Raw genomic sequence first — 23,326 nt, 5'->3', positions numbered from 1 at the left:
AATGACTTCTGGGCCTTATACTCCTCTTCAAAATAAGGAAGTAGTGTTACTCATTATATAAGTTATACTAAGTAAGTTATTTCTAGGATTCCTTACAGGTCTAAAACTTTCTTCTCAAGTCGCTGCACCAACAGATAGTTCAAAATGCATACAGGTGAGCTCACAATGTGTCCAGGCAAGTTCTGCAAGCAGTTCAGTGATGGCTATTGTAGAAGCTGTAGATTGGTTTTATCTTTGACTTCACCAGCACTGGGATGAAGATAGGAATTCTGGCAATAATGGCTAAAGAAAAAATTATGTAACATTACAGAAGGCACTAAAAGAAAACAATTTTCTTAACAATTTACATTGTCTTCACCGGCACTGGGATGAAGATAGGAATTCTGGCAATAATGGCTAAAGAAAAAATTATGTAACATTACAGAAGGCACTAAAAGAAAACAATTTTCTTAACAATTTACATTATCTTTAAGAGAATTATTAAATATAATGAAAAGGAAAGGTGAAAGTAAACAAACAGATCTGTTAACCTTCTTTTTTGTTTACATATTAAAACAATCCTCAACAGTTGTTTACCCAATTTAAATTAAACCATATAAATCACGTGAAAAAAAAAATATTTGGATCCATATTATCATGAGCGCTCATCATATATGATATATGGACATACGTACATATAACACAAAACACAAGTGTGCACACATAATATAATACATACAACACATAACATTATAGTAAAGGCCTTATAACTTTTTACAGGTGAAATCTCCATTGCAATGTTTAAAAACTCTATAGTCAAAAAATAGAACTGATCAGCAAAACATTAACCTAGGTCTGTATGAGCTCAAAAAACAAAATAGAACTTCATGATATGGCAAAGGGCAATAATAAAATAGATATTGAAAAAAGCATCCTGGTTCTGTTGCAGATATAAGAATAGCCAAACTGGAGTTTTGGATATCAGTTGTTATGGATTTGAGCCAAATCATCTTCTTTTTGGTCTGTAGAAATCGCTTTAGTTAATCTTTCTGGAATCCAAATCGGCTGCTGTTCTCCCTGTGGAAACACATAAACAGACCCCCGACTCCAGACAATCACTGGGTCAGGACCTTGGTTAATCTCTCTGGAATCCAAATCGGCTGCTGTTCTCCCTGTGGAAACACACAAACAGACCCCCGACTCCAGACAATTACTGGGTCAGGACCTTTCCATTGTCCTGTTAGAATATCCTTCCAAAGTACCTTGGGCTTATGTACATTTTTTGGACACATATGCCTTTCCGGAGCACTAAGTCCTGATGAATCCAAATTTTAAAAGTTTAGAGTAAAAAGGGTTATTTTAAGTTTATCTTTGGGGAATATATACCCCTTCCCAATTCCTTCTTTTTGCTTTAATAAGTACATTTTAATAGTTTGATGAGCTCTTTCAACTATGCCTTGTCCCTGTGGATTGTATGGGATTCCTGTTATATGAGTAATGCCAAATGTTGAGCAAAATTGTTTAAAAGAGGTAGAAGTATAACCAGGGGCATTATCTGTTTTTAACTGTTTTGGAACACCCACAGTGGCAAAATTTTGTAAGCAATGAGCTATAACATCTTTAGTTTTTTCTCCGGCATGAAGGGAGCCCATCAAAAATCCAGAAGAAGTATCAACTGTAACATGCAAATATTTTAATTTTCCAAATTCTGGCAAGTGTGTGACGTCCATCTGCCAAATATGGTTAGGTATCAATCCTCTAGGATTGACTCCAAGATTAACTTGTGGTAAAAAGGTCACACAATTTTGACATTGTTTTATTATTTGTCTAGCTTGTTCCTTAGTTATTTTAAAACGCTTTTGTAAAGTATTAGCATTGACATGGAACTTTTTATGAAAATTTATAGCTTCTTCTAGTGTAGAGAAAATATGTATGTCATGTGTAGTTTTATCTGCTAAATCATTGCCCAAACTAAGGGCTCCAGGCAATCCTGTATGTGCCCTGATATGTCCTATAAAGAATGGATCTTTTCTGTCCCAGATTAGACTTTGTATAGTGGAAAGCAAAGAGAAAACAGTAGAAGAAGGGGAAATCCTACCAGCATCTTCAAGAGATACTATAGCATTAACTACATACTGACTATCAGAAAATAAATTAAATACAGAATCTTTAAACATCACAAAAGCTTGTAAAACTGCATTAAGCTCTACCTTTTGAGCTGATTGTTTGGGTACTAAAAATGTAAAAGTTTGATCAGGGGTAACTACTGCTGCTGTACCATTATTTGACCCATCAGTGAAAATATTTGGAGCATTCATGATAGGTGTTTTTCTTGTCATTTTTGGAAAAATTACAGGATGCAATGACCAAAAAGACAATAAAGGATTAGATGGTAAGTGGTTATCAAATGAAACATTAGATTTGCACATGATTATTGCCCAAGTATTTAACTCATTGGCTAACTCATCAATTTGATTCATAGTATATGGAGTAATAATTTTATTGGGAGAAATTCCAAACACTCCCTTTGCTGCTTTTATTCCTTTGAGTATTAATTGTCCTACAGCCTCAGGATACCTAGTAAGAATAGTGTTAGGAGAATAAGATAAATGTATCCATAATAATGGACCTTCTTGCCAAAATACTCCTGTAGGAATATTTTTTGTTGGTAGTACAATAAATAATAAAGGCAAACTTATATCAATTCTATCCAAATGCATATTTTCCATATATGTTTCAATGATTTTTAATGCCTTTCTTGCTTCAGGCGTTAACATTCAGGGTGAATTTGGATCTGATGGACCTTTTAGGATATCAAATAAAGGTCCCAACTCTCCTGTTGGTATACCTAAATAAGGCCTTATCCAATTTATGTCTCCTAATAACTTTTGAAAGTCATTAAGTGATTTGAGTTGATCTACTCGTATTTGAATTTTTGGTGGACGGACCATGGTTGAGGATAATAGAACTCCTAAATAATTAATTGGAAAATTTAATTGTACTTTATCTATTGCTATCTCTAGATTATAATTTTTTAATAAGTTTGTAAGTGTGGCATAACATTCTAGCAATGTGTTTTTATCTTTGTGTGCTAATAATACATCATCCATATAGTGAAATATTTGTAGTTCAGAATTTTGATTTCTAAGTGGCTGGATTGCTTTGTTAACATAAATTTGACACATAGTTGGGCTGTTAGCCATCCCTTGAGGGAGTACTTTCCATTCATATCTCTGATCAGGACCTTCATGATTCAGTGCAGGGATAGTAAATGCAAAACGTGGACTATCCTCAGGATGAATTGGAATTGAAAAAAAACAATCTTTAATATCTATAACTAAAACATACCAGGTTTTTGGCAAAGCAGACAACTGAGGAATCCCTGATTGAGCAGGTCCCATAATAACCATCTCATTATTAATGGCTCTTAAATCTTGCAATAATCTCCATTTACCAGATTTCTTTTTGATGACAAAAATGGGAGTATTATGGGGAGATACAGAAGGTTGTATATGTCCTTCTGCTAATTGTTGTTTGACCAGGTCATGGGCTGCTTGTATCTTTTCTTTAGTCAGGGGCCACTGAGGAACCCATACTGGTCTTTCTGATTTCCAAGTAATTTTTATTGTCTCAGTGGCCCTTTCTGAAAATCCAACCCATGTCTGTCTGTTCCTTGATCTATTTGTATTGGTGCTGCTATACCTTGTTCTTGTTTTTCTAATCTTTTTCCTTTCCTAAAACCTTGTCTAGTCATAATAGTGGGTGCATTTTGGTTGATGTTATTTGTTAATGTCAAACCTAATTGATCTAGGACATCTCGTCCCCATAAATTTACGGGAAGATGATCCAATACATATGGCTGTATAGTTCCTTCACATCCTTCAGGATCCTTCCAATCTAATACCATTGCACTTCTATGGGGATTAGTCGCCACTCCTTGGCCTCGAAGCGTTTGAGTGGCTTGTTGTAATGGCCAATGTTTTGGCCATTCTTGACGAGAGATGATGCTAAGGTCTGCACCTGTATCCAGTAGCCCATTAAATTCATGTCCTTGAATATTTAGTTTTAGCATGGGGCGAGAATCTAAATTTAAAGAAAGCATAGCCCAATCTACACCTGTGGAACCTAATCCCTTGGAACCTCTTTCTACAGTACGACTGGAAAATTTATCATGTAGGCTGGGTATTATTAGTAACTGTGCTATTCTATCTCCTGGTGAAATTACTGATATACCCTTTGGAGAACTGGCTATAATTTTTATTTCACCTTCATAATCGGGATCAATTACCCCAGGACTTATCATAAGTCCTTTTAGAGTAGAAGAGCTGCGTCCCAATAATAAGCCTACTGTTCCTTTGGGAAGAGGTCCTTTCACCCCTGTGGGAATGATTTGAACTCCCATCTCTGGAGTTAGTACTGCTCTGGCGGAGGCGCAGATGTCCAACCCTGTGCTCCCTCTGGTTTGTCTGATGAGGGATCTGATGGACAATGTGTCCTGGGCACTACACTAATGGGGTTGCTGGGTTCCTCCAGTGCTCCGTATATTTGTAGTTTTGGGCCCCGGAGCATTGGGCCCCCTTGTCCATTTTTTGGCAATGGAGCCTGATGCCTTTCTCCACGATATCGTGGATAAACACCTGGTCCTTGTTCGTTTTTTGATAATGGAGTACCCTCTATGGTGGTTTGAGAACGGCATTCATTAGCCCAATGTCTCCCTCTACGGCATCGTGGGCAAATACCTGGTATTCTACTCCTTGGATACCTAGTTTTGTTAAACCCTCCTCCAATGGGGCAATTCCTTTTAAAATGTCCTGTTTGTTCACAATTGTAGCATGTTCTTGGCCTGGCATCTAAAGCCTGTTTTACTGCAGCTGCCACAATTTGCCCTTGTTCATTAATGTCTCTGGCATCTAAAGCCTGTTTTACTGCAGCTGCCACGACTTGCTCTTGTTCATTAATGTCTCTACATAATTTAATATATGTGTTTAAATCTTCATGTTTCCATGGTCTAATGATATCTCTGCACCAACGATTCGCTTGCTCATAAGCCAGGTGTTTTAGTAATGGCATTGCTTGTTCTGTATTCCCAAAAACTCTGGTAGCTGTTTGAATAAGCCTATCTACAAATTCAGCATAAGGTTCATTAGCTCCTTGTATTACCTTAGATAATTGACCTTGTAAACCTCCATGTCCTTGTAAAGTCTTCCATGCCTTAATTGCATCTGCAGCAATTTGTGCGTATACGCCAGGATCATATGCAATTTGTTGCTGCTGATCCTCATAAGGTCCCTTTCCTAACAACATATCTAGATTTCTCTGAGGATAACCAGCTGCTGCATTTCGCCTAGCCGTCTCCTTGCAAAATTCCTCATTGGCAACCTTCCATAACAGGTATTGTCCTCCATTTAGCACAGCTTTACACATATTAGCCCAATCTGCTGGCGTCATGTTCAAGTTGTTAATGGATTCGACCAAGCTTACAGTGAAGGGTGCTTGAGGACCATAGGTTGTTACAGCCTCTTTTAGCTGCTTCACTGTTTTGAAATTTAAAACTTGGTAAAATCGCTGCCCTCCTGCCTCAAATACAGGGCATGTTAATATTTGAGATCTTGTCTCAGGATCCCAACTATCAACTGCGGGGGTTGGGGACCTCCCAGCATATGGAGGTGGCCTTGTTAGTTGGACACTTACGTCCTCTGGTGATAGAAAGGTGTTAGTAGCTGTCTCCTGTAGAGGTGGTGCTGTTGGTTGGACACTTACACCCTCTGGTGATAGAAAGGTGTTAGTAGCAATCTCCTGTTGTAACTTTCCCCCTGATGGCTTTTTCTGTTTTACACTTTCTTTCTCTGTCTGACTAACTTGAGAGGCCTTCTCTTTTACTTGAATCTTTTCCTCTGTCTGACTAACTTGAGAGACCTTCTCTTTTACTTGAATCATTATGTCTTCTCCTTCCTCTACCATTGTCTGAACTGAAGGCTTTGGACTAAGCAAACAAGATACGAACGTCCACAATGGCAATGTGCCAACTGGCAGAGTCCCTGGGCTTTTCTTTTCTATTCTTTTTAAATCTTCACCATGATGGTTCCATTGTGATATATTTAACAACTCCTCCTTAAAAAGCCATGGGCTACATTTTTGTATTGTATCAACGTATGCCCTGACTGTTCTTGATTTTACTGAGATGCCTCCTTCCTCTAACAATTTACTTAACACTCTTTCAGTTTGTTTTTTACTAATTTCTGATCCCGTATTTCTACTATAATACAACCCAACAAGATGACGCCAAACAAAACCGAGACAGAATGAGATAAAAAGGGAACAACAAAAAGTCATTATAGCCTTTCTATCCTCCTGACATGTGCATCCGTCCTTTCTCCCTATCTGTTCCTCAGACGTAAATAGTTTTTCCTCAGATGTGAGCGGTTTTTCTTCCATCTCACTCATCTCCAGGGACAGGCAACTTAAAACAAAAGTGAAACAAAATAACAAAAGAAGAATCTTAAAATGGCTACCCATCCTCTCGCCCTGCCCTCAGGGGCGAGCAGTTTCACTTACCCTCAGTCGCTCCCCGTGCGAGCCACCAAATGCCGCAGTCTGGCTGGGCACAATCAGGAGCCACTTGTCAAAAGAAACTAACTTTATTTTTAGAACCACACACCAAACAAAACAGCTCCTCAGGAAAAATCCTCAGAGCCTCAACTGCCACCACCGGCTTTTTTACAAGCCTCTCTCTCCCCCCCACAAGCTTCTTTCCACCTCCCAGAATCCTCCTGCTCTTGAGGCCGATTGGCTGGGTCACGTGGGCAGAGCCAAAAAGTCCCCCAATGAGCAGCTCCGTGGTCTGAAAGGGCAGGGAAACAGTCCAATGAGCATCACCGCAGAGGAGCCAATCAGCTAGATGTTGCTGGGGCCGAGGAGCCAATCAGCTAGATGTTGCTGGGGCCACTGTGAGCCAATCATCAGCCGGCAGCTGGATTGCTGGCAGCTGGAAGTTTGCTGGGGCCCCTTCGGCTGTGGCTCTCAACAAACTTTCTTCTCACAAGACACTTTCCCCCACATTAGCCTTCTAGCCTTTCTACATTAGAAATAACTTCTACAATTTCTGTTCACTTCTAGGAATAAACCTTAGGTTAAATTCCAATTTTATGGGCTGGGGTTGTCGCTTAGCATGTGGGGTTGTGGCCTAGTATGTGGGAGGCCCTGGGTTCAATCCTCAGCACCACATAAAAATAAATGTATTGTGTCCAACTACAACTAAAAAATAAACATTAAAAAAATTCCAATTTTATGAAAGAAAATTAATGTACTTAATAGTTAGAAGCATTTTGTATGTTATGTATTTATAGGACAGATAACAAAAATCCTAGATATATAAAATCCTCCCCACCATTAATATAATATAGATTTCCTTCTCTTTTAGTCTTCTGATCAAAACTTAAGCCCTAACCCAAATATTAACTCTAAAAAGACATGCCTTAATATTTTCATTAAGCAATTCTTGCTGTTGTGTTATGGACTTTCAAGTTTCTGCCTGGGATTAAGGTCTTGGAGTCTCAGAGCAATCTTCCTAGATTCCAAAGGAAAAAGCAAGGAAATAAGATTGAGGCATTATGGGTAATAGTAGGTCTGAGTACACACAAAGCGAAACAAAATAGCAACCTGAAAAACACAGCAAAATGAAAAAGGAGACAAGCCAAGAAATCAGAACTGGGCTTGTCCAAGAAGTCTTATCAGCCAGCAATAAGTGCTGGGGTTAAAGTATCAACCCTGCAATTTTTCAGGGGCATGAGAATCAGCTATTAATTTAATCATATATTCATCAAGCACCAGGTAATAGGCCTTAGGGCTAAGATGGTAAGCAAGATGGATACAGTCCCTATCTTTTCACAGCTTGTAGAGCAAAATGTATTTTCTAAGCACCTACTATGAGTAAAGCACTATGCTGGACACAGGCAGACAGCCATTCAGTAATTTCATTTAAGTGAAAACAAACAATTCAATTCAGTCACCCTTTTTAGATGCTTGATTTCTTAGTGTAGTAGGACAGGATTTAGGATAGCAGGGAAAATAAAGGACCCATTAAATTTGGATTTCAGATTATAATGAACAATTATTTAGTGTATGTCTCAGGTTTTAGATAAACCATATTTTTTTATAACTAGACTGTTTTATGAATATTTTATTTATCTGAAATTCAAGTTTAACTGGGAGTCATTTTTATTTGCTATATCTGGCAACCTTAACAACATACCATACCTTCCTATTAACACTTTATATAGAAATCTACATTCTCTCTGACCAGCAGACTACCACTGGAGCCCAGGCCCAGCCCAGACCACCCACTCCAGCCCATGCTGGACCCAGGCTCACAGTAGGCCTGGGTCTACCCTTCCACAGGTGGAGCAGACACCCACTAAAGCCTAGCCTCTGGCACAGAACCGCCCCTTCTGACCAGCAGACTACCATGGGAAGTCAAGCCCAGTAGCCCAGATCCACCCACACCAGACTGTATGGGACCCAGGCTCACAGTAGGCCTGGGTCCACCCCTCCATTGGCAGACACCCACTGGGGCCCAAGCTTCAGCACAGAACCGCCTCTTCCAACCAGCAGACTACTGTGGGAGCCCAGGCCTGGCTCAGATCCATCCACACCAAATTGCCCAGGACCCAAGTCCAGGGTAGGTCCAAGTTCACACCCCCTTACCTGGAGCCTAACCCTAATACATTTCCATCTTGGGACACTGCAGTCATTGCCATAGCCTTCCCCACACAGTAGCCCCTAAATTTTTGACAGCAGACAGGGCCCAGAAGTAGCTGCATCTTAGAGCAGGCATCCCAAAGGGAGTGTGAGGTCTACCCTTTCAACCCCATCTCTGGAAGACATTGCTTCCATCTTGGGGCACCTTAACTATTATCTTGAGTTACCTTGGCTATTGCTGCCATCACCTTTAGATGCGGTAGCATACATTGAGGGACACCAGCAGGGTTTGGAAGCCCAACATCAAGGTGAGGTACAGACAATCTGCATGGGTACTATAAGAATATAGGGAAGAAACTGTAATATCTCAGATCCACACTTCAAGAAAGGGATACACATAGACAACATTAAAAAACAAGGGAGGAAAGTGCCCCAAACAAACCAGGACACTATAATAACAGAACCCATGGACAGTGAAGTTGATGAAATGTCAGAGAAGGAGTTCAGAAGGTTCATAATTAAAATGATCTGGGAATTAAAGAATGACCTAAATAAGCAAATACAGGCAAAAATTGATCACTCCAACAAAGAGAAGAAAGAGTAAATACAGGTAGCAAAAGATTACTTCAAGTGAGAGATAGAGACTCTGAAAAAAAAAAACAGAAATCCTTGAAATGAAGGATACAATAAATCAAATAAAAAACTCAATAGTAAGCATAACCAACATACTAGATCACTTGGAAGAAAGAATGTCAGATAATGAAGACAAAGTATACAATCTGGAAAGTAAAGTTGATCACACAGTGAAGAAATTTAGAAACCATGAACAAAACATCCAAGAATTATGAGACAGCATCAAAAGACCAAATATAAGAGTTATTGGAATAGAGGAAGGCACAGAGTTTCAAACCAAAGGAATGCACAATCTCTTCAATGAGATAATATCAGAAAATTTCCCAAACATGAAGAACGCATTGGAAAACCAAATACAAGAGGCCTATAGGACACCAAATGTACAAAATTATAACATATCTACACCAAGGCACATTATTATGAAAATGCCTAGCATACAGAATAAGGAGATAATCTTAAAAGCTGCAAGAGAGAGGAATCAGGTCACATATGGGGGGGGGGGACCAATTTGTATATCAGCAGATTTTTCAACCCAGACCCTCAAAGCCAGGAGATCATGGAACAACATATACCAAGCTCTGAAAGAAAATGGATACCAACCAAGAATCTTATATCCAGCAAAACTATGCTTTAGATTTGATGATGAAATAAAAACCTTCCATGATGAACAAAAGTTAAAAGAATTTACAAGAAAGCCTGAACTACGGAACATCCTAAGTAAAATATTCCAAGAAGAGGAAATGAAAAACAATGATGAAAATCAGCAGAGGGAGGGATTAGACTAAAGGAAAGTCTAATCAGAGGAGAAACCAAATCATGTTAAATATCAAAAATAAACAAAAATGGCTGAGAATACAAATCATGTCTCAATAATAACCTTGAATGTTAATGGCCTAAACTCATCAATCAAAAGACATAGACTATAAAGACTAGCAGATTGGATAAAAAAAGAAAAGACCCAACAATATGCTGCCTCCAAGAGTCTCATAGAAAAAGACATCCACAGACTGAAGGTGAAGGGTTGGGAAAAATTATACCACTCACGTGGACTGCAGAAGCAAGCAGTGGTTTCCATCCTCATAACAAATAAGATAAACTTCAAGCTAAAGTCAATCAAAATGGACAAAGAATGACACTACATTCTACTCAAGGGAACCATACACAAACAACACTTAACAATTATAAATATATATGCCCCAAACAATGGAGCAGCTATGTTAATCAAATAAACTCTTCTCAAGTTCAAGAGTCACATAGACCACAACACAATAATTTTGGGTGACTTTAACACACCTCTTTTGTTACTAGATAGATATTCCAAACAAAAGCTGAACAAAGAAACTATAGAACTCAATAATACAATTGATAACTTTGACTTAACTGACATATACAGAATATTTCATCCTTTAACGAGAGAATATACTTTCTTCTCATCAGCACATGGATCCTTCTCTAAATAGACCATATACTATGCCACAAAGCAACTCTTAGCAAATATAAAAAAGTAGAGATACTACCCTGCATCCTATCAGATCATAATGGAATGAAATTAGAAATCAATGGTAAAATAATAAATAAAATCCACTCCAACACCTGGAGACTAAATAATATGCTGAATGAACAATGGGTTGCAGAAGACATCAAGGAGGAGAGTAAAAAAATTTTAGAGGTGAATGAGAACACAGATACAGCATATCGAAATCTCTGGGACACTATGAAAACAATCCTAAGAGAAAAGTTCATTGCATGGAGTTCATATTAAAAGAAGAAAAAGTCAACAAATAAATGACAACAATACATCTAAAGCCCTAGAAAAAGAAGAACAAATCAACACCAAAAACAGTAGAAGACAGGAAATAATTAAAATCAGAGCTGAAATCAATGAAATTGAAACAAAAGAAACAAGTGAAAAAAATTGACAGAACAAAAAATTGGTTCTTTGAAAAAAATAAATAAAATTGACAGACCCTTAGCCATGCTAATGAAGAGAAGGAGAGAGAAAACTCAAATTACCAACATATGTGATGAGAAAGGAAATATCACAACAGACACTACAGAAATACAGAAGATAATTAAAAATTATTTTGAAAACTTTTACTCCAATAAAATAGAAAATATTGAAGGCATTGACAATTTATAGAGATATATAATTTTCCCAAATTGAATCAGGATCATATGCACAATTTATTTTATTTATTTATATTTATTTTTTAGTTTTAGGTGACACAATATCTTTATTTTACACTTATGTGGTACTGAGGATCAAACCCAGTGCCTCATGCATGCTAGGTGAGCACTCTACCACTGAGCCACAACCCCAGTACCTATATACACAATTTAAACAGATCAATTTCAAGTGACAAAATAGAAGATGCCATCAAAAGTCTACCAACCAAGAAAAGCCCAGGACCGGATGGATACACAGCCAAGTTCTGCAAGACCTTTAAAGAAGAACTAATACCAATACTCTTCAATTTATTTCAGGAAATAGAAAAAGAGAGAACACTTCCAAACTCATCCTATGAGGTCAATAGCACCCTGATTCCAAAACCAGGCAAAGACACATCAGAAAAAGAAAACTTCAGGCTAGTATCTCTAATGAATATAGATGTAAAAATTCTCAATACAATTCTGGCAAATCGAATACAAAAACATATCCAAAAGATTGTGCACCACAATCAAGTGGGATTCATCCCAGGGATGCAAGATTAATTCAACATACAGAAATGAATAAATGTAATTCACCACATCAATAGACTTAAAGATAAGAATCATATGATCATCTCAATATATGCAGAAAAAGCATTTGACAAAATACAGCACCTCTTTATGTTCAAAGCACTAGAAAAATTAGGGCTAATAGGAACATATCTCAACATCATAAAGGCTATCTTAGCATAGGCTAAGCCCCAGGCCAACATCATTCTAAATGGAGAAAAATTGAAGGCATTCCCTCTAAAAACTGGAACAAGACAGGGATGACCTCTTTCACCATTTCTATTTAACATAGCTCTTGAAACACTGGCCAGAGCAATTAGACAGATGAAAGAAATTAAAGGATACACATAGGAAAAGAAGAACTCAAATTGGCACTATTTGCTGATGATATGATCCTATACCTGGAAGACTCTAAAATTTCTACCAGAAAACTTCTAGAACTAGTAAATGAATTCAGCAAAGTAGCAGGATATCAAATCAACACTCATAAATCAAATGCATTTCTGTATATCAGTGACAAATCCTCAGAAAGGGAAATGAGGAAAACTACCCCATTACAATAGCCTCAAAATAAACAAATACATACATACATACATACATACATACATACATACATACATACTTGGGAATCAATGAAAGAGGTGAAAGGTCTATATAATAAAAATTACAGAACCCTAAAGAAAGAAGTCAAAGAATACCTTAGAAGATGGAAATATCTACCTTGCTCTTGGATAGGCAGAATTAATATTATCAAAATGACCATACTACCAAAAACACTATACAGATTTAAAGCAATTCTGATCAAAATCCCAATGAAATTCCTCATAGAAATAGAAAAAGCAGTCATGAAATTCATCTAGAAAAATAAGAGACCCAGAATAGCTAAAGCAATCCTGAGCAGTAAGAGTAAAGCAGGTGGCATCACTATACCAGACCTTAAACTGTACTACAGAGCAATAGCAACAAAAACAGCATGATATTGGCATCAAAATAGACTTGTAGACCAATGGTACAGATTAGAGGACACAGAGACAAACCCACAAAATTACAGTTATCTTATATTAGAAAAAAGGTGCCAAGAACATGCATTGGAGAAAAGATAGCCTCTTCAACAAATGATGCTTGGAAAACTGGAAATCCATATGCAACAAAATGAAATTAAACCCCCATCTCTCACTATGCACAAAACTCAGCTCAAAGTGGATCAAGGACCTAGGAATTAAACCAGAGACACTGCATCTAATAGAAGAAAAAGTAGGCCCAAATCTCCATCATGTCAGATTAGGCCCTGTCTTCCTTAATAAGACTCCTATAGCACAAATATTAAAATCAAGAATCAATAAATGGGATGTATTCAAACTAAAAAGCTTCTTATCAGCAAAAGAAACAATCAGAGAAGTGCATAGAGAGCCTACGTTTTAGGAGTAAATTTTTACCACATGCACATCAGATACAGTGCTAATCTCTAGGATATATAAAAAACTCAAAAATCTTCACATCAAAAAAATGAATAATCCAATCAATAAATTCACCAAGGAACTGAACAGACACTTCTCAGAAGATGACATACAATCGATGAAAAAATGTTCAACATCTCTAGCAATTAGAGAAATACAAATCAAAACTAGTCTAAGATTTCACCTCACTCCAGTCAGAATGACAGCTATTATGATGACAAACAACAATAAGTGTTGGTAAGGATGTGGGGGAAAAGGTACACTCATACATTGCTGGTGGGACTGCAAATTAGTGCAGCCAATATGGAAAGCAGTATGGAGATTCCTTGGAAAACTAAGAATGGAAACACCTTTTGACCCAGTTATCCTACTCCTTGGTCTATACCCAAAAGACTTAAAAATAGCATACTACATACAGAGACACAGCCACATCAATATTTATAGCAGCTCAATTCACAATAGCTATACTGTAGAACCAAACTAGATGTCCTCCAGTAGATGAATGAATAAAGAAAATAAGGTATATATACACAATGGAATATTATTCAGCATTAAAAGAGAATAAAATCTTGGCATTTATAGGTAAATGGATGGAGTTGGAAAATATAATGCTAAGTGAAGTTAGCCAATCCCAAAAAAACAAATGCTGAATGTTTTCTCTGATATAAGGATGTGATTCATAATGGGATTGGGGTAGGGGAGCATTGGAGGACTAGACAAACTCTAGATAGGGCAAAGGGGTGGGAGGGGAAGGGAGGGGGCATGGGGGTAGGAAAGATGGTGGAATGAGATGGACATCATTATCCTAAGTACATGAATGAAGACACAAATTGTGTGACTCTACTTTTTGTACAACCAGAGATATGAAAATCTGTGCTCTATGTGTGTACTGTGAATTGTAATGCATTCTGCTACCATATATAACAAATTAGAATGAATTAAAAAAAGAAAAACTGTATTTAAATAAGTAAATGTGAAGAATAAAATGATAAATGTTTTGTGAAAGTCTTATTGATTTTCAAAATTAGAGAAATTAAGGGATAACCCTTTCCCCCAAATCCCTATAGAGCCCATTGCAATGATGACTTTAAGGGGATAGTCTATTATTTATTTTATTGGACAAAGCAGCTGTTTTCCTTCCCATTTCAGCCTTCCACTTTGGTGACAAGCCAGGGAATTCTGTGCCCTGCATTGTCATATATTAAGGATGCAGATGGGAACAAATTTGATGTCAGTGACCCAACACAACCCACAACCTGGCTGCTCCTGTGTTCTCACCAGCAGTATTTACTCTCCATAAGACCAAAAGAATCAAGTGGAGTCCTCACTTATCATTTGATCACTAAAAAGCGCCTCATGGAAGTCCCGATTATGACCAGCACTAAAGCCCCTGCTAACAGAAGCAATAGACAGCCTTTCCCTGGCTCATCTCCTCCAAGATTGTTTTATTAAAACCAGAGGCATGCTAGAAGTGGTGGCACATGCCTGTAATCCCAGGGGCTAGGGAAGCTGAGGCAGAAGGATTTTTTAGTTCAAAGCCAGCCTCAGCAAAAGCCAGGCACAAAGCAACTCAGTGAGACCCTGTCTATAAATAAAAGATAAAATATGACTGGGGATGTGGTGGCTCAGTGTTTGAATACCCCTGAGTTTAATCCTCAGTAGCCTCCCCCCCAAAAAAATCAGGGGCTTGTTTCCTATTAGCTCACTTAATTCTAAGACCAATTCTTTAGAATGAAGGCCCTCATTGGCATTGGCTCAACTGCTTTCCATACTTAGAAAGATGAATAGCTTTGTTACTAGAGTATGATAAAGACTCATCTATTTTCCCATAAAATCCCCAGGCACAACGACAAATAATCAAGCCACTTGCTTAACGTCCTCTCATCTTAGTTAGGGACCATGTCTTCAGTGGTCCATGCAAACCCCCAGCACAAAACTCATTCAGCAGGTGCTCAGTAAATGTCCAATAGTTGAAAGAATTAATTTTATGAACCAAAAAATTAATGTGAAAAGTTTTTATTATTTATAACACAGATTTATAGACTGCAGAAGGATTACACTATTTAAGAGGATGGGAAAAATGACTACATAATGGTCATGAAAAGCCTATGCAAGTAGAAACTTTTAAGGATGAGGGGATTTTCCACATGGATTTGAAGGAAGCAATGATAAAGAACAGCATGGGCAAAGCCCCTGAAGGGAGGAATATAAAGAGAATTATAGTAAATAACTTTGGGATGGTGAATTGTGGAGAAAGTTAGGAAAGAACTTCGAACCTTTTTTTCCCCCTGTGAATAATTAAGAGGTATTGAAAGTGCTTTGTAAAGGGATTGATATGTTCGAATCTATTTTTTCTGGCTTATTAATTTGCCACTAATGCTTGAGATCAATTGGAAGAGGGAAAATTGGAAGGAGAGAAAATGAGCATGAGAGAAATATGTTCTCATGCCTCTGTGTTTATATATTACTTTTTAGACCGATGCTATGGTTATTGTGCATAATGACATATTTATCTTTCATACTTGAGAAAGCTGACAATTATTGTATCAGAATGATATCTTTGTACTTCATGTATTATGTGTTTATTTCCTTTCTGTTTAAATTTTTTAAATCTTTGGAAATTTCCATGCTATATCCTTATGCAAGGGTTTTGCCCACTCTTCCAGCATAAGTGGTGTTTAGGAATTGTCAATCAAAGAGAAGAGAATTGAATCTTTTCAGCTAAGGTGGGTGGTTCTCAACTTTCATCACACATTGAACTCATCTGGAGAGGTTTTTGAAACCCCACAATGGCCCAAGCCACAACCTGGATCAATAAAATTACAGTTTCTGGGAGTAAAATATAAGCATCAGGGTTTTTCCAGCATCATCTGGTAATTCCAATAACAACCAAGGTTGAGAATCACTAGTTTGGATTCCTTCTTTTCACCTGAAAAGTCTCCATCAAGAGATAAACCTTGGCTTTCTGATCACCATGTGAGCTGCTTCCCTCAACCACACACTCTACTGATGTTCAGCCTCATCTCAAGCCCCAAGGAATTGGGCCTACTGACTACCTACCGATGGAAACCTCTGAATCCATTAGTGAGTGAAGGCATTGTGCTATGACTGAAAATTCCAAACGACATTTTTGAATCTCTTAAAAACGTAAAGGTGCCAAATGCCTGGGAGGTCAAGTGTCTCCCAAATAGGCAGAAAATCAGCCAGTGGCCTCCTGGTGGGTACCCTTGATGTTGTGTTGGACTTCAGTAACTCCAGTTACTGAATCCTGTACCAGACTCCAGACTCCCTGGTCTATTGGACCATTGCCTATGGTGGCTCCAGGAAGGAAATCAATAAACCCTGGGAATGGGTGGAGCAGAATTTACTGCAGATGGTCTCCATCTTCAAAAACAAAAATGATATTACCATATTTGTGAGAGGAAGGATATAGGGCATTGTTGGGACCTCTGTTGACCACAGAAGTGCAATTGCTGGGGAAAGAGGAAGAAAAACCACTGTTGGGAAATCCCCAGTCTAGTGATTCTGGTTTTGTGATTCTCCATGTACATGACAGTTAGAGCTTGAGAAATGGCTTCCATATACGTGCCTGAAGGGCCCCAAGATATGCTTCTGCAAACACAAAGAATAACTCCCCAGCAACAGGGCACACATACCTAATGGGGTATTGTTTCTGTAACTGGGGTAACTGGGCTCTGTTTCTGTAACTGGGGTGCCTAGGCTACCCCAAACTGGGGGACTCTCTGATCTCTGATTGGCCCCTGCCTTTGCCCCCCGCCTTCTCCTCTTTATATGAGTCCCCTCCCTCCACAATAAACAGTTGCTGCGCCATCTCGGCTGACTCAACTCCCGACTTGGTGTGATTTTTGCCAGGCTGGGTGGCGGGCCGGGTCGCGACACTTACCCTCTCGCTCAGCCCAGAGACACTCACTAGCTGGTCTAGTGATTCTCCTCAACCTCTGTTGAAAGGGCGGTTCCAACAGGGAATCATTGCAGAGTATTAAAAAATCAATGACGTCAAGGAAGATGATGACATAGAAAAGTTTAAAGAAGTCATTGTGAAGTTTCATAGGCTGTTTGGGATGCCTGAAGAAGAGAAGCTCATCAACTATTAGTCTTGCAGCTACTGGAAGGAGAAAGTCCCCTGGCAGGGTTGGATGTGCCTCAGTATTAACCACCTGTGCTTCTATTTTTTCTTTATGGGGAAGGAAGCCAAGCTGGTAATCCAGTGGGTGGACATACTCAGCTTGAGAAGAACACCCTGCTGCTCCTATCTGATGGGATCAAAGTAAGCACACATTCCAGTGAACATTTCCTTTCTATATTCTTCAACATCAACGAGACATGCAAGCTGATGGAGAAGATTGCCAACACAGCTAAGAGGCAGTTCTTAAAGCAGAGGCTTTGAGCAAGATGATCCCTGCCCAACTCAAAGAGAAGAAGAAATCTCTGAAGAAGGTTGTCTGTTCTGCAACGTGATCTTCATGGCAGTCAAGAGTGAGAGATACTGTGCCCTTTTCCAGCTGCCCAAAGATGAAAAATTAGATGGCTACACATACTGTGCCCTCTGGACTCCATTTAACAAAATGCATATTTTAGGCTAAATGTTTGTCTCTACAAGTTATATCTGCTTCACCAGCAAGGAGGAAAACCTATGCAGCCTCATAATCCCAGTCCAAGAGGTGACCATTGTGGCAAAAGCTGATAGCTCCAGTGTGCTTCCGAGTCCTCTGTCCATCAGCACCAGGAACAGGATGACCTTCCTATTTACCAATTTGAAAGATAGAAACTTTCTAGTGCAAAGGAGCTCAGATTTCCTGCAGCAGACAACTTCCAAAAATATACTTGGACAAGAGTTTGCAGGAAGCTACAACAGTTCAGATGATTAGGTTTATTCTCAGCCCAGCAACCTTATTTCCTCCACCAGAGAAGCACAAGCTCAGATGAAGAGCTTAAGTTTAAGCTGAATGTCAACAGTGTCCTCATAGCCACAGACCCTAATACCATGTATCAGAGGCAGTCTCCTGAGGAATTCAACCAGAAATGGGCCAAAGAGTTTTTGAAAGCGCAAACTTGGAAGATTCACTTTGCTGAGTATGGGCAAAGGATCTGTATGTACCCGACAGAAAAAAACCTGAGAGCTGGTGTTGAAGGGCATCCCTGAGAGCATACCGGGTGAGCTCTGGCTGCTACAGGTGATGGCGAGAAGCACTCCCTTGAGGCAGATGGAGGACTTTGAGCTGGAGGACTCTTTGCCCCGCAATAACAGGGCCTGCACCTCTTTGCTGATCTTCGATGACCGACACCAAGGATGACAGCTCCATGTTCTCTTACTCGGGTGGTGAGTACCGGCTCGCACAAAGGACAAGCTGCACTGTGAGAATATCAGGGAGGACACGGAGCTGGTGCGCAGTGGTCAAGGCACGCCGGCGCTGCCTGGGAGCACGCGTTGCGCGTGGACGGGGACTGGGCCATCACCCTGGAGCAGTTCCTGGCCTCGCTGCTCACTGAGCCTGCCCTGGTCAAGTACTTTGACAATCCCATGTGCATGATGGCCAGGATTATCAGTGCAAAAACCATTTGGATGATGGGCTAGCCCCTCAGTCTGACTTGGGCGCCTGCGCTGAGGATGGGAGAAGGATATATTTTGTGTTGGGGTCTCTTTTTCTTTTAAATTAAATTTTTGTTAGTATCTGGCTTAAAGCCTAGTGTTTCATAATGTAAGACAATAAAAACTTTTGAGAAATATTGAAAACACCTCAATGTAGACATAGTACACTCTTGCTGGGAGAGGGAGTTCCCAGAATACCACATATTCAGTGAATTCTTAAAACAGAAAAATCTGTCAGTAACCATATATTATAACTTATTAATATTACTGTTGAACTGTACCCATTGTTTAAAAGAAGTAATGCTGTTTAATGCTAAATAAGGTAGTAGTCGTCTGTGTATTGTGAATTAGCAAGAACTTTGGGAAATAATTCATGCAAGACATGAAACTTGCAGTAAATCATAAATTATTATAATTTTGAGCTGTTTTTGGCAATAAAACAGGCAGCTTTTGGATTCTCCATGTTTTTAGAGTGGAATGGAGTGGGTCATGTTTCTGACTGGTGAGTGGCCTCAGGTGACTATCCTAAAGATCCACCTGTACTTGCACTGGGGGCTTTCTGAGAAATACTTCCTTTCCTTACCAACATGTGTGCTGTTTGCATAACACTGGTATTACAATGATCTTGTATTATGAAAAGGCAAACATTTTTAAAAAATTGAATCACATATGGAATATACAAAATACCCCCCAAAACTAGGTGGTAAGAAAATGCCTAAGATTTGAAAGTCTGTGATTCAACTCAATGCATTTATTTTGCATACTCTAAAATGATAGGCGAAAATGTGACCTTCACAAGGTTACATAGCTTGTTAGTCGTGGTGCCAAATATAGAACACCAAGCTCCCTTTTCTCAATTCATTGTGGGACCTTATAAAACTTATCATAAAATTAGACAGAAGACTAATCACTTGGCATGGGAGTGTGGACATATTTGTGTTCATAGCTCCTTGTCTCATTTCCAAAAATAAATGGTTGCATATGGAGAAAACACAAAGCCATGAACCAGAGCTCTAGTGCACTTACTCCATGGTATTATGATGATAAATTATAATGCTAATGCAATTACAGTAGAATTATAGCCTTCCCAGCACCTAATGGAGCTGTGTGCATATTTTTGAGAAGATGGATGGGCTGGCATCTTAGGCTGCAGAAGTAAGATCAAAGGACTCCCATCCCTGATCCTGCCATTGATTTTGTAGTACTCTTATTAACATGATACCTCTCATTCCATTCCTCTATCATTCCTCAGAGGTGAAGACATAGTTTTAGAGTATAAATAATTAGATCCTCATAATCTAAGGTGACAAATATTCCATGCCTCCAATTGCCATGAATCAGGACACATAAATCAAAGCCTCTGTATAACAAATTAGAATAAATTTAAAAAAATCAAAGCCTCTTTTGAGGATGTGTTCATGAGCAGGAAAACATGAATACAGAATGAACCTTCTTTGTGTTTTCCTTTCTTCCTCTTTCCTCCTTTTGGTTTCTGCACAAACTTGGCTTTGAATGTGAATCATCAGTATAGGGTGATTATATAAATTGAGACATTTTTGTAAAAGAGGGAGGTTGCTTTTATATCTGGACAACCAGACCACACAGGAACAGTCCCTGGCATACAAGGACACATTCTTTCTAGACTGGAGTCATAAGGCTTCATAGTAGCAGTGTTGATCTGTGCTTTGGTTTTCATAAAATGCTTTTCTGTGGGTTGCTCAATACTGCTAATGAGATATTGCAATGAAAAATAGTAAACAATTCAAAAGGTGGCTACCTTTTATTAAGTGCCTATTTTATGTTCCTAAATATCTGGAGTAATGATTGAGAACGTTGAATTGTCTACCACAATTTGACAAGTCACTCTGTGCCTAAGTCTTTAATAAATTTTAAGCACGGTACAAAGTATAAACATTCAAAGAGATGGGCTAATATTACTGTATGCAAAGTCTTTTCTATGCATAATAGCATCAATTCCTTTCAGGTAATGATGCAGACATTGTTAACTCAATTTTTAAGATGAGAAAACTGAGGCTCAGCAAAGATAAACTCCTTCTCTAAGGTCATATAGAATTAACACTTGTATTTGGGCTTAAGCTTTGTTGAACTTTGGCTTATATACTTATTAATTTATACATTTTCCAGTTGACAATTTTTAGTTACTTCATCTTGTTTGTTCATTTGCTAATTACTTATACAAACTCACCTTATTCCAAATATATTTATATTAGTATAAAAATACATCCATTCTTTTGTTTTAATTATTAATGTATTAATTGTACACATCAATATGATTCAGGATGATTTTCCATACATGCATATACTGTGCATCTTCTTATTCTACCCTCACTCACATTCCCTCCAGCACCCTTCTCATTAACATGTGGAACTTTTGGGGGCGCTGTTAACCAGGAGCACTTTACCACTGAGTCACATCCTTAGCCCTTTTTATTTATTTTTTAATTTTGTGACAGGGTCTCTCTAAGTTGCTTGAGGGCTCACAAAATTGCTAAGTCTGGCCATGAACTTGTGATCCTCCTGCCTCAGCCTTTCTAGCCACTGGGATTATAGGCATGCACCACCACAATCAGCTTGTTACATACATTTTTAATGGTGTGCTGAGAAATCAGGAATAAAAGAAATAAGTGCAGGGAAAAATAAGATGAAGCTGAGAATGAAGCTGGTATTTGAACTGTGAACAAGTTTTTATTGAGCACATTCACTCTAGCTGACACTAGATGGGAATTGGGAATTAGAAGTAAAAAGGTAAGTTCCCTTCTCTTCATAAATTTGGATTCACATGGAAGAAATAAATATACAAACAAACAATTGCAATGCTGTGGGGACAATTGGAAACAAGGTATAACACCCAGTAAGTAAAAGCATGTGAAGAGGAGCCATGCCATCCTGTATGAACAATGCCCACCATTATCTGATATTTTCCTGGCTTGCTAGTTGCCTGTCTTTCCCCTCTGGAATGACAGCTTCAAGAGATCTGCCACAACAGTGGTCTCCCCTCTGCCTGGATCATTGCTTGCCACATTAGAGGGGCTCAATAATGAGAGAATGAAGAAAACTCACAGAGATTTTTAAGTATCCCCTTTTGCACAGCTTGCAAACTGCTGAACCATCCCAGTTCTGTCTCCCCTAGACCTTGGAAGTGGCTCAAACAAGTAGTTGCATCAAGAAACATTGAAAGTAGAGATTTGGAAATTAGAAGACTCAAAATCAGTGTCTTGAAAAGGAGATCAGTGAGCAAACCTCAACCCCAAAATGAAAGGAATGGCCAGTGCCAAGTTCAAGGCACTGGCAAAGGCAAGAGCGGTAACTCTAAGGAACCAGCATGTCAGCAGTGAGTGATTTGTTCAACTTGACATAACTGGTAAGAAGTCACTGCCGAGATGGAACAGGGAAAAAAAGAAAAGAAAAAAAAAAAAGAAAAAGAGAGAAAGAGGTTTGGAGCTCAAAGAAGGACAAAGAAAGGCAACAACAACAAAACAACAGATTTCAGTAACAGAGAAAAATTGCTGTGTATTAATCAATGCATCATTAAAATGCACTGAGACAATCTGATGGCCTTAGCCTTTTGAAAATTTACTTGCTTTAGCGTTCTTCTTTCACATTTTCTTATATAGATACATCACCATGAGTCTGGGAAATCAGCTTGAGTCAGAGAATTCTTGGCAAGGGTGTGGAAAATCCATATCTAAACCTCTTCTCCCCACTGTAACAGACAGAAGAAGCAGTCACTCCCTTTCTTGAGACTTTGGGTTCTGCTTGTGTCAAGTGAGGAATTTGGAATCATTATTCCCAAGGTTCTTTCCAGCTCTATCTTGTATTTCCAGGGCCCTTGACAGAAACAGGAGACCTAGTTCTGGTCCCAACTCTGTGTGTTATTTTTGGCTCAATTCCCTGGTCTCTGTCCTTTATTTCTAGATCAAGTTGGGATAAAAGATAGACATTGGCATAAAGATTTGGTGTTTGAGATCCTCTTTATAAACTCTTGTTTATAAGGCAGTGCCATTACTTGCTGTCCTTCTTTTCCAGTTCCTGTGAAGATCAAATGAGGTCATGCATATGTAAATACTGAGCTAACTACTAATTGCAGTAATATAAAAGAATTGAATGTTCTTTCTGCAGTTACTATTTTTAGAAGAGACCTGCTAGGCTGTTTTCCAGAGAGGTTAAAACCTTATCTTTCCCTGGAGGATAAGTTAAGACAGAAGCAGAG

General features: G+C 38.7%; 1 pseudogene; it reads left to right on the top strand.

Moving 5' to 3' along the window:
• The window catches only part of LOC114093225 (TBC1 domain family member 9-like), a 76,265-nt pseudogene extending 57,466 nt beyond the window's left edge, over positions 1-18,799 (top strand).
• The last annotated feature ends 4,527 nt before the right edge of the window (positions 18,800-23,326 follow it).

The sequence above is a fragment of the Marmota flaviventris genome, chromosome 8 (genome assembly GCF_047511675.1).
Source record: "Marmota flaviventris isolate mMarFla1 chromosome 8, mMarFla1.hap1, whole genome shotgun sequence".
In the NCBI taxonomy this organism is placed as follows: Eukaryota; Metazoa; Chordata; class Mammalia; order Rodentia; family Sciuridae; genus Marmota; species Marmota flaviventris.
This window is presented reverse-complemented; position numbering and strand designations above follow the sequence as displayed.